The following is an 8154-nucleotide window of genomic DNA, read 5'->3' as shown; positions in this document are numbered from 1 at the left end:
ACAACTCCTCACAACAAATAATTATCTGGCTCCAAATGTCAACAGTGACACTCTTGAGAAACTTTGATCTAGAAGTACTATAACCTATCAGCTACTAAGTATGTTTGTAGATATTGCTGGAAAATGACAATAATTGGTATTTTTTACTTCACAAAGAAAAACCATGCAAAATAACTGGACTAAACAAATGGCAATGATAGGATGTAGAGTGGTAGGATATAGCTGTTACACAGCACCACAATTGTAGAAGAATGCAAAATTAGAAAGGCCACTATCTGAAATGTGACTAAATTTCAATTAGGCCTCTGAATTTAGTTTGGTTTGACTTTTAAAAGAAGATGGCCAGGCTTCCTTCTGCAACAGGTGTGGGTCACGCTCTCTCTCGCTCTCTTCCTGCCGCTATCTTGGTTCTGCATTCCCCTCACAAAATGCCTGGTGAAGCCACAGAAACCGTCCCTGCTACAGAGCAGGAGTTGCCACAGCCCTAGGCTGAGACAGGGCCTGGAACAGAATCTGACAGTGATGAATCAGTACCAGAGCTTGAGGAACAGGATTCCACACAGGCAACCACCCAACAGGCTCAGCTGGCAGCAGCCACTGGAATCGATGAAGAACCAGTCAGTAAAGCAAAACAGAGCCAGAGTGAAAAGAAGGCAGGGAAGGCTATGTCCAAATTGGGTCTTCGACAGGCTACAGGGGTTACAAGAATCACTATCCGAAATCTAATAATATCCTCTTTGTCATCACAAAACCAGATGTCTACAAGAGCCCAGCTTCAGATACCTATATAGTTTTTGGGGAAGACAAGATCAAGGATTTATCTCAGCAAGCACAACTAGCAGCTGCTGAGAAATTCAAAGTTCAAGGTGAAGATGTATCAAACATTCAAGAAAACACACAGACTCCAACTGTACAAGAGGAGAGTGAAGAAGAAGAGGTTGATGAACCGGTGTAGAGGTTAAGGACATAGAATTGGTCAGGTCACAAGCAAATGTGTCAAGAGCAAAGGCAGTCCGAGCCCTGAAGAACAACAGTAATGATATTGTAAATGCTATTATGGAATTAACAATGTAACCATCTGAAAACGAGGACTTTTTTTGGTGTTTCAAAAGAATAACTGCAGCTTGGTTTGAAATTTGTACTTTTTTTTTTTAAAGATTTTATTTATTTATTTGAGAGAGAGAATGAGAGACAGAGAGCATGAGAGGGAGGAGGGTCAGAGGGAGAAGCAGACTCCCTGCCGAGCAGGGAGCCCGATGCGGGACTCGATCCCGGGACTCCAGGATCATGACCTGAGCCGAAGGCAGTCGCCCAACCAACTGAGCCACCCAGGCGTCCCGAAATTTGTACTGTTTTTATCATTAATAAAGTTATAGCTTCTTGTTGGATGAAAAAAAAAAAAAGAAGCTAAGCCCCTCATTCTCCATATATACATGCATACCAACTTCATTTTTTTTTCTTTGAGGCCATCCAAATTTACATTTATGTATTGTTAATATATGCATTCACTTTTAAATTGGAGATCTGTATTCCTATTTGCATATGGGTCAGATTCTTTTAGGTATTTTTGTAATTCATGGCAATTATACAATTGGATCATTCTTGAGACAGTTGTGTTATTTAACCAGGTCTTACATTGTTTCTCCAGGAATTGACTAAGTCTCCTTTTTTTAAGATTTTTTTTAAAGATTTTATTTATTTGACAGAGAGAGACACAGCGAGAGAGGGAACACAAGCAGGGGGAGTGGGAGAGGGAGAAACAGGCTTCCCACCAAGCAGGGAGCCCGATGCAGGGCTCGATCCCAGGACCCTGGGATCATGACCTGAGCCGAAGGCAGACGCTTAATGACTGAGCCACCCAGGCGCCCCTTTTTTTAAAGATTATTTATTTATTTATTTGAGAGAGAGAGAGGCAGGGAGAGCATGGTGGGGAAAGGCAGAGGGAGAAGGAGAGTGGTAAGCAGACTCCCCGCTGAGCACAGAGCCCAACACAGGCTCCATCTCAGGAGCCTGAGATCATGACTTGAGCTGAAGTCAGACATTTAACCAACTGAGCCACCCAGGCGCCCAGGGATTGACTAATTCTTAAACTGAACTCACTCAATAAAATGTCAAGATAAAAAGGCAATGAAGCCCCAATTTCTATACTGTAATAAAAGCTGTTTGTGTCTTCTGATTGGTACTTTAAACTGAAGAACTCAGAAAATGTGTGTGTGTGTGTGTTTCATGTTAGGAATGCCTGTTGATATTAAACTTTAGGTTTAACAACTATCCATCACATCTTGTGATAAGATGAGGATGCCTCAGTTGCCATAATGGAATTGGACTAAATAGAGGAAATGGAAGCTGAAATTAGAACATTTCCTAGTTCTGCTATACCAACTTATTAAATTCTGTGTTAGTATTCTCATCTATAATCTCAGAATAAGAGTACCGGGGCGCCTGGGTGGCTCAGTTGGTTGGGCGACTGCCTTTGGCTCAGGTCATGATCCTGGAGTCCCAGGATCGAGTCCCGCATCGGGCTCTCTGCTCGGCAGGGAGTCTGCTTCTCCCTCGGACCCTCCCCCCTCTCATGTGCTCTCTTTCTCATTCTCTCTGTCTCAAATAAATAAATAAAATCTTAAAAAAAAAAAGATTAAGAGTACCTACATTATCTGGTTGTTTATGATTTAGATGAGTTAATGTATGTATGTCCATAGAAGGGCAATAATAAATCAGCTTATTATTATTAGCTTTGAAACCTGAAATTATCATTTAGCAGGAACAATTCTCCAAAGAAAATCCAGTCCCCCAGCAAAACTTGTTTAAAGAAGGGGAAGAGTCTAATATGGCAGTTGGCAACAGGGAGATCCAACATGGAATAACAGTTTACCTTGACAGATAATCTGACCATAGCATTAGGGAAGTCAGGGAATTGTGACATTTGGAGAACCAAATAAGCAGTCAAACTCTGACATCATGGAAGGCAATCTGTAGATATTAGGGCCTTGGCCAAGATCGAGTGGTCAGGGGGAGAGATTCTATGTCCTGAAGGAGAAATGACAAAATTCATCACTACCACAATTAGATTCTAGGAAAGCCATTCTTTCAGACAAATGGGACTGGAAGCAAATAAAGGGCATTCTCTAATAGATTTTAGGTAGTACCACTTGAAGTCTAGTACTACAGTGGTTTTGTTGTCAGTAACAGCCCTTCTCTCCTACCTCTCTTTCCATAATGTATGCAGAATACAAGAGATTAGGATTAATAGAAGAGATTACACAGCTGTAATAATACATGAGTTTTCCTCTAAGGAAGTCTATTGATCTTAATTCTAAGAAAGTTTTAGCCAGTCCATTAGGGTAGTACTTTAGTTTAAAATTTTTGTCTATAGGGGTGCCTGGGTGGCTCAGTAGGTTAAGCATCCAACTCTTGGTTTCAGCTCCAGTCATAATCTCAGGCCCATGAGATCAAGCCCCATGTCAGGCTCCATGCTCAGCATGGAGTCTGCTTGAGATTCTCTCTTCCTCTGCCCCCCCCAATAAAATAAATTAATTAATTAAAAATCTTTAAAAATAAAAAAATAAAAATCAAATTTTTGTCTTTAATGTGAATAGAGATATGCTGTCACCTACAAAGGATTTTAAGGGTAGATATGAACCAAAGACTATTCAAAATGTCTTTAGTAATCCCTAAAAATCAATATTGGTAGTAATAAAGATAATGGACATTTTACTTGTGTCTTGTTTACTTTTACTTATTATGTGTATACCCAATCCTGTCATTAATGTTCATTATAGAAAGGTGGGATTTAAAATCTCCTGCCTCAAATACTTTGAATTGGACCTGCTATTGTACTTTAAATGCAATTATTATTGTGGAGTGCCTGGGTGATTCAGTTTGTTAAGTATCAGACTCTTGATTTCACCTCAGGTCATGATCTCAGGGTCTTGAGATAGAGCCCTGCTTCAGCTCTGTGCTATGCGTGGAGCCTGCTTAAGATTCTCTCTCTCCCGGGGCGCCTGGGTGGCTCAGTTGGTTAAGCGACTGCCTTCGGCTCAGGTCATGATCCTGGAGTCCCGGGATCGAGTCCCGCATCGGGCTCCCTGCTCAGCGGGGAGTCTGCTTCTCCCTCTGACCCTCCTCCCTCTCATGCTCTCTGTCTTTCATTCTCTCTCTCTCAAATAAATAAATTAAATCTTTAAAAAAAAAAGATTTTCTCTCTCCCTCTCCCTCTTCTCCTCTCCCACTACTTGCACGTTCTCTGTCTCTCAAAAAAATAAAAGAAATAAAAATAAAATTAAAAAGAGGGCACATTCTGCATGGAGCACTGGGTGTTATTCACAAACAATCAATCATAGAACACTACATCAAAAACTAATGATGTAATGTATGGTGATTAACATAACATAATAATAAAAATTAAGAAATTAAATAAAATTAAAATTAAAATGTAATTGTTATTGTACTTAGAATGATGTAAGGTTCAGGGAGGTATTTAGTTGAAAAATTCTTCCCTATTCTGCTGTATAGAGACACTACTACATATATTCAGATAATTTAATCCAGTTTTCTTTCTATGTAAATTTGAACCATGATCAACTAACACTACAAAATTTTGCTGATTCCACCTCTGAATGTTCAAATCCTCATCTCTCAATTGGATAACTGAAGTTGGCCCTTAACTGATCTCCATGATTCCCATTTCTCCCCATTCCAATTTTTATTTCACATCAAAGCAAGAACCTGGATGGGAACATTCTACTTACTCTCCTCCAATTGCCAAGAAGATATAGTCAACTTTTACTGTGCATCAGCACCACTAAGTTAGCTTTCTAAATTGTAGGTGCCTCAGCCCCACCCCAAGGATTTGATTAATTAACATGGGGATAAAGCTCACATTTATGAATTTTAACCAGCTTCCAGATTACTCTAATGTATGAGCACTCTTTACCACACTGAAAAGCTGTGGCATAGTGAATATAGCTCAGAGTCTTTATCAGGGTTTTCAACATTCTCTAAAGTGTGAAATGAATCCCTATTTGGGAATTAAAGGAACTTAGTTCTGATATTATCAAGTTCAACATATCAGAAGCTATTGTAAGTACTGCATTAAAATAAATGCAGGTTTTCATAAATCTAAAAGGTCCCAGAAAGCTAATAGGTTACTGTGTTGGCTGTCTTAGTACATTTGGGCTGCTATAACAAAATACCACAGACTGAGTGTCTTGTAAACAACATAAATTATTTCTAACAGTTCTGGAGGCTGGAAGTTCAAGATCATAGTGCCAGAATGATTGTATTCTGGTCAGCCTTCCTTCCTGGTTTGTAATCAGTGCCTTCTTGCTGTGTCCTCACATGATGGAAGGGGTGAAGAATCTCTGTAGAGTCTCTTTTATAAGAATCCTAATCCTATTCAAAGATTTCAACATATGAATTTGAGGGGGTTAAGAGACACAAGTGTTTAGACCATAGCACGGCCTATGGGTGTGTGTGGGAGTCAGGGGAGATTAATGACAGAAATTCATTTAAACTATATGTGGAAGTCTTATATTTGTTCTTTCCCTAGAAGTAAGGATCTCTAGGTTTGTTGCCATTCACTGTGAACACTACTTCTAGTGTGCCTCTGACCCTTTTATGCCCCCTCAACTCTAATGGCCCAATATCACTACCTTCCCTTACTGCCTTTTCCTTTTAGGGTCTCCAGTTGTTCTGATGGGAGAGTGGATTGGGGGATAGTGGGTAAATGGTGCAAAATTTGGGGGTACTAGAACACATGATATGGCTTCAGTACAAAATGTGGACTAACCAATACTTTGAGCCACTTGGAGGGAGGGGGTAAAAAAAATTCAGGTAGATAGACCACTGTGATTTTTGATAAAGTAATTAACTCTTCAAAATCCCATTGTGGAAGGGAGCAAAATGAATTCTACAACTTATTTGTTTTTTTCTTCCTACAGCTTATTTGAATCTGAATATTTTATCAAATCATCATAGTTCAGTTGCTAAAATACTGTCCCCATTTACTGAAAACTGTTTATATAACAGGGTTTCATACATGTTTGCTGAAATACATTTTCTACCTTAAAATGCCTTTTTTTTAATGCTTCTACACAGTGTTATATGTTAACTGAACATCAAGTGAAAGATATTGTGCTAGGTTTTCTTTTTTTATTTTAATTGGTCTTAATTAAACATTGATTTTCCCTTTACATTTTTCTCCTATCCATGGCTCAGATACATTCACATTATTTATTAGTAGCTTTGAAAATAATAACTGAATGAAGCCATATTAAATTTGATCTACTTTAGAGTGGTAAATAGAGGAAGAATACTCCCTGGCACTGTACAAAAACCAACATAGAGATTAAAAGGTTTCCTACAATGCCTGGCCATTAGGGTTTGGCAACTTGCAATGCAATACCCATCTACAGACCAGACCTTTCAGAGGATGCCCATCTTTCTGCCAAATGCAAATATGAATTTGTACAAATTCACACCCAGTTGTATTCTGTTTTGAAACCTGCTACTGAAGGAACGTGCATATATGTTAATAAAGATCACCCTCAGATCAGTTCTTTCAGTCATACTAGACCTATCGCTATGAAAAAACATTGAGATATGTTCCCTTAACTAGAATATTCCATTAAACAACTGTATCCAGACAGTTTGAAAGGCAGTGATATCTTGTGTTTATGGTGACCATTCTGGGCCCTGGAAGACATTAACGTACATTCCAAATACTCAAAATAAAATGTAAGTAGGCTCAATATAGTTTTAGCATTGCACATTTTTCTTTTATTTATTTTATTATAGGTCTTCAAAGTTAGGAATTAATTTATGGTAAATGTGTAAACTGACTGTTAACCAACAATATATTAAACCAGAATGTTTCACTTTTCAATTTATTTGAGTAAAAGGACATCTACTCTATTTGATTTGATATTTTTATTTATCTGCATTTTCATCACTTATGCATTTTTAAGAAACTAGACACTATATTCTCGAATTTTCCTGTTTTTTTTTTTAATTTAAATCTCTAAATTTAGGTTCCTGGTTATAAAGCTAAAGTGGAAATTTTGACCATTTGTTGTTGTTCAATCTATGGTACAATATCAAGCCCTGGTCCCCAAAGAATTTATTATGCCTTTACTATGATTTCAGCATTGTGCTAGATAATACTAAGGATTATGAAAATAAAGACTGAATACTTGATTCACCCATTCATTTAACAAACATTTATTGAGCACATACTCTATGCAAGCCATTTTGCTAACAAAAATAGTTATTGTATTTCCCTCATAGAGCTTAAACGTTATTGCTCTTGGCTAGGAAGCATGCCTCACTCAAAGAATCACACAAATAACTGAAATATTACAATGGCAGAGAGGTCTACAGTGTTATGAAAACATATAGGAGAGGGGTTTTACCTGGCCTGGGTAGTAAAAAGATCTTTCTTGCAATGAGATCTGAGGGGATGAGTAGGTGCTAAAGATTTGAAGAGGAAACTTCAATAATGTAAGTAGAGGAAGGGTCTATAGTAGAAGGAAACATGGCCCTTTTGAGAAAGTAAATATCTGGTGTGGAAGGAGCACAGAGATTGTGAGTAAGATGTGGGTGATGGGGTAAGAGAGACATATGGGTCAGTGCACACCAGTACAAAGGGAGGTTCTGAAGGGTTTTAAACAAGAATTGGCAAAGTGACATAATAGATTTATATTTTGAAAATATTACTTTGGCTGATGTGTAGAAAATTGACAAAAGGATGCCATAATGGAAGCAAAAAGACAAATTAGGATTCAACTGTGGTAGCCCATGTGAGGGATGACAGCAATTTTAACAATGGTTCCAGCAGTGGCAGAAAGAATCTCACACATTAGAGAGATATTGAGAATGTAATTTCAAGTTTTGAAAGTAGAAAGATGGTTCCTGAAATAGAGAATACTGGAAGAGATGGAAACTTTCTCTTGTGGGGTTGGGTCGATAAGGAATAAGTTAGATTTCAGACATATTTGCCTTTGAGTTATTTACAGGACCTTTGGGAAAGATGATACATGTTGTAAAATCATTAAAGTGCAAACCAAAGCAATACATAATAGTGATATTCTAGTAGGTAGTTTAGCCTTTAAGTGTCATGAGAGTTTTTGTAGAGAAGTGCCATGTTCTATAACCCCT

The 8154-nt window shown here is 38.1% G+C and overlaps 1 pseudogene; it reads left to right on the top strand.

Annotated features, from left to right (window-relative positions):
- The first annotated feature begins 428 nt into the window (after window positions 1-428).
- Window positions 429-1135, top strand: LOC123860746 (nascent polypeptide-associated complex subunit alpha-like; annotated as a pseudogene).
- Window positions 1136-8154: the final 7019 nt, after the last annotated feature.

The sequence above is a fragment of the Mirounga angustirostris genome, unplaced genomic scaffold, assembly GCF_029215605.1.
Source record: "Mirounga angustirostris isolate CCGP_5_RB_7025 unplaced genomic scaffold, mMirAng1.0.hap1 SCAF_11, whole genome shotgun sequence".
In the NCBI taxonomy this organism is placed as follows: domain Eukaryota; kingdom Metazoa; phylum Chordata; class Mammalia; order Carnivora; family Phocidae; genus Mirounga; species Mirounga angustirostris.
Note: the sequence above shows the minus strand (reverse complement) of the source record. Positions and strands in the feature narration are given on the sequence as shown.